Source organism: Eschrichtius robustus, chromosome 11, assembly GCF_028021215.1.
Source record: "Eschrichtius robustus isolate mEscRob2 chromosome 11, mEscRob2.pri, whole genome shotgun sequence".
NCBI classification, from domain to species: domain Eukaryota; kingdom Metazoa; phylum Chordata; class Mammalia; order Artiodactyla; family Eschrichtiidae; genus Eschrichtius; species Eschrichtius robustus.
Window position 1 is genome coordinate 28971038 of NC_090834.1, and position 4833 is coordinate 28975870.

The 4833-nt window shown below is 42.1% G+C and overlaps 1 pseudogene; it reads left to right on the plus strand.

Moving 5' to 3' along the window:
• Positions 1–3801: 3801 nt before the first annotated feature.
• Positions 3802–4416, plus strand: LOC137772165 (centrosomal protein of 78 kDa pseudogene; annotated as a pseudogene).
• The last annotated feature ends 417 nt before the right edge of the window (positions 4417–4833 follow it).

The following is a 4833-nucleotide window of genomic DNA, read 5'->3' on the forward strand; positions in this document are numbered from 1 at the left end:
TCTTGTGGTTTTTAAGAGTTTGTTTGTTTTTAGTTTCCTGAGGTTTTACTATGATTTGTCTTGATGTGAATTTTCTAGGGATTATCCTGTTTGGGATTTACTCAACTTCTTGAATCTGGAAGTAATGTATTTTTCCAAATTTAGGAAGTTTTCAGTCATTATTTCTTGAGGTACTTTTCTAACACTAATTTCTTTCTTTTCTCTTTCTGGGACTCTGAAGACATAATGTTATATTTCTGTTTTAAATAGTTTTACTATTTGCAAACAAAGCAACTGACAAAGGATTAATCTCCAAAATATACAAACAGTTCATGCAGCTCAGTATCAAAAAAAACAAACAACCCAATCAAAAAATGGGTGGAATACCTAAATAGACATTTATCCAAAGAAGACATACAGATGGCCAAAAAGCACATGAAAAGATGCTCAACATCATTAATTATTAGAGAAATGAAAATCTAAACTACATTGTGACTCACACCAGTCACAATGGCCATCATCAAAAAATCCATAAACAAGAAATGTTGGAGAGGGTGTGGAGAAAAGGGAACCCTCTTGTACTGTTGGTGGGAATGTAAGTTGATACAACCACTATGGAGAACAGTATGGAGGTTCCTTAAAAAACTAAAAATAGAACTACCATATGACCCAGCAAGCCCACTCCTGGGCATACACCCCAGAGAAACCAAAATTCAAAATGATACATACACCCCAATGTTCACTGCAACACTATTTACAACAGCCAGGACATGGAAGCAACCTAAATGTCCATCAACAGAGGATGGATAAAGATGTGGTACATATATACAATGGAATATTAGCCATTAAAAGGAACAAAACTGAGTATTTTGTAGAGATATGGATCAACCTAGAGACTGTTAAACAGAGTGAAGCAAGTCAGAAAGAGAAAAACAAATATTGTATACTAACGAATATATGTAGAATCTTAAAAAATGGTATAGATGATCTAATTCACAGAGCAGAAATAAGAGACACAGATGTAGAGAACAAACGTATGGATTTGTTCATATATTCCCCCAAGGGGGAAGGGGGCGTGGGATGAATTGGGTGATGGAGATTGACATATATACCCTATTGATACTATGTATAAAATAGATAACAAATGAGAACCTACTGTATAGCATCAGGAACTCTATTCAATGCTCTGTGGTGACCTAAATGGGAAGGAAATCCAAAAACAGAGGGGATATATGTATATGTATAGCTGATACACTTTGTTGTACAGTAGAAACCAGCACAACATTGTAAAGCAACTACACTCCAATTAAAAAAAAAGAATAGGGCTTCCCTGGAGGCGCAGTGGTTGAGAGTCTGCCTGCCAGTGTGGGGGGACACGGGTTTGAGCCCTGGTCTGGGAGGATCCCACATGCCGCGGAGCAACTGGACCCGTGAGCCACAATTGCTGATCCTGCACGTCTGGAGCCTGTGCTCCGCAACAAGAGAGGCTGCTACAGTGAGAGGCCCACGCACCGCGATGAAGAGTGGCCCCCGCTCACCGCAACTGGAGAAAGCCCTTGCACAGAAACGAAGACCCAACACAGCCAAAAAAAAAAAAAGAATAGTTCTACAGGTTTCTGAGACTGTTCTTTTTTTGCAGTCCTTCTATTATTCAGATTGGATGATTTCTTTTGTTCCATCTTCCAGTTTACTTACTAATTTTTTCCTTTGTTTCCTCCATTTTTCTGTTTAGCCCCTCCACTGAGTTTTTGAATTTCAATTATGGTATTTTTTTTGGTTCTAAAATTTCCATTTAGTTCTGCCATTTGGATTTTTTATCTGTTTCAAGTATGTTTATAATTAATAATTAAAACATTTTTATTATGACTACTTTAAAATCTTTTTCAGATAATTCTAACATCTCTATCATTTTGACGCTGATATTTATTGGTTACATTTTTGCATTCTGTTTCAGATCTTCCTGTCTTTTGGTATGATACATGATATTGATTGAAACTTTCCCATTTTAGTTATCATGTTATAAGACTCTGAATCTTATTTAAATCTCTGTTTTAGATGATTTCATCTGATGCCATTCCATTGAGATGAGACACAGCCTTATTACTGCCAGGTGGGGATAGATATCCAGGTTCCCCACTGAGCCTCTCCTGACACCAGAGGTGAGTTGATGGACTCATTATTGCTGGTTGGTGGTTATAACCTCAACTCTTTAGTATATATCTTCTGACACCACATGAGAAGGAGGCAGAGGGTCATCTTATTCTGTCAGATGGGGAATGAAAGTCATTCTCCTTATATTTATCTTAACTGACACTATGAGGAGTAGGGGAATTTGTTACCTCACAGAATAAAAGTCCTGGCTTGCTCTTCTCTGACATTACTTTGGCAGGAGATTTGGGGGTGTCTCTTTACAGCATGGTGAGTATGGAAGTCTAAGCTTTCCACTTGACCTTTGTTGGCATGGCTGGAATTAGGATCACAGTTTCCCATTATACCCTGTGTTGTTTGGCTGAAGCATAGCAGTTATTAGCTAAAAGTTTTGTATCTTATCATGCTATCTCTTTCCTGGTCCTTTAGATATCAGACTTTATTTGTGCTTTTTTTCTGAGTCCATTAGTGTTTTTGGTTTGCCAGAATTTTCAGCTCCAAGTTGAGGATATACAAGGCAAAAAATAAATCTGAGGATCTCGTCACCATGTTGTTCATTGGATCCCAAGTTCCATAGCTTATCCACATTCTTCTCTCCACATTTCAGAGTTTTCTTATGTTTATTTTATTCATAATGCCCAAAGATTTTAGTTGTGCTTTATGAGATGAACAGGAAAACGTACATCTATCCACCTTCCTAGAAATGGAAATCTAAACACAAGTATTTATAAGTACAAGATCTGTGCACTTAGATTAACAACTACAAAAGATGAATGAAAAAACTAAGATCTAAGTAAATGGAGAATTATACAGTGTTCACAGATTAGAAGACTTAATTTTGCTAAGATCAATTCTCTCCAAACAAATCTATAGATTCAAAGCAACCCCATTCAAAATACCAGCAAAATTTTTAATAAAAATGAAGCAAGCTCTTTCTAAGAATTATATTTAAAAAAATATAGAATATCCAAATAAATTTAGAAAAAAACCAAAGTTGAGGAATTTACACTATTGATTTCAAGGCTTGAGATAAAGCTATGATAATCAAGACAGAGTTGGCAAAAGGAAAGATACATACATAAATGGGAAATAATAAAAAGCCTAGAAATAGATGCACTCATATATGAACAGTTGATTTTCATATAAGTTTACATGCAAATTAATGCAGAAAGAATAATCTTTTTCACAACTAATGCTGGAATATGTATATAAAAAAGTTAACCTCAATCCATATCTCACATCACATACAAAATCAATTCAAGAGGCCGGCGCCAATGGCCCACGCTGTGGGCGGAGGGCCACGTGGCATGCCGCGCGGGAGCGTGGCATCGAGGGGTCAGCCTAGCTGAGGCCCGTGGTCCTGCGTCTTCTGGCTGCGACGCCGTTCCTGAGCACGCTGCGGGGCTGCAGCCGAGGGGTGGTGGGCGCCCGAGGGGCCGCGAGGCCAGCCGGGGCCCCCAGGCGGGTGTGGGCATCGTATCCACAGCCAGCATCCCCGAGGCCGCGTTCGGGCCATGATCACTCAGTGAAGCTGCACCGCGACAGCGCGGCCGACTTCTTCTGGCACTGTGAGGACCTGTGCGTGTTGCAGGATTCGGTGCCTCTGCCCGCCATGCGCGCCTCCCTGCGGGAAGGCCTGCTGGACTTCAACGCTGACCACCTCCGCGGGGTGGAATGGGCACCGCTCCTGAGCACCCTCTGCCCCTCATCTGTATCCAGAGTTTCTTCCAGCCAAGGCTTGGCGAGACGGGTTCTGACAGAAATAAAGTTTACAGCAGTTGTGTTCCTGCGATAAGAAATAAGGATGTGACCTTCCAGTTGTGTAAAGCTCTTAAATGCTGTGTAAGTGCGTCGGGTGCGCTAAGGAACCTGGAGCTAAATGGGCTAGTTCTGAGAGAGAGAGACTTAACTATGTTAACAAAGGGATTGAATAAATCGACCACTTTGGTGCTCCTGTGTCTTGCGAATTGTCCAATTGGAGATGGAGGTTTAGAAATTATTTGTCAAGGTATAAAGAACTCTATCACTCTTAAGACAGTAAACTTCACTGGGTGTAATTTGACATGGCAGGGAGCAGATCACATGGCTAAGATCTTAAAGTATCAGACTATCAGAAGGCATGAAGAAACCTGGGCTGAGAGTCTTCGTTACACGAGACCTGATCTTGACTGTATGGCTGGTTTGAGGCGCATCACTCTGAACTGCAACACGCTTATTGGTGACTTGGGTGCAAGTGCTTTTGCAGAGTCTCTCAGTGAGGATTTGTGGCTTAGAGCTGTTCTTGCTTAGTTACTCTGCATGTGAACTTTCGAATCAGCTCCTCTAAGCCCCGAAACAGCTGGCAGGACATCTTGCGACTCCTCCATGTTGTCGACTCAGGTCGTGCACGTCCTCAGGGCATGGCACCCTGTGTGGTCTCTGACTTCCCCCTGGCTGTGGGGAGGGGTCGGCAGGCTGGGCACATGGCCAAGTTCCTGCGAGGAGGGCGTTCAGGGGTCTCTGTAACTTCTAAGAATGAAGACCCTACTAAAGCAGAGCAACGTGAATCAGGTCCTGCGTGGGCACCACACCAGCTTCCGTGTGCTGTCAGCCTGGTTCCACCAACGTCACCTGGCACAGGTGTCCCCCTCCAGCTCTGGCTCCCAAGGAGGCCTGTGTGTGCCTGTGGTGGGGGGACGTCCCGCTCCTCCTCTGCACCCAGAGGGG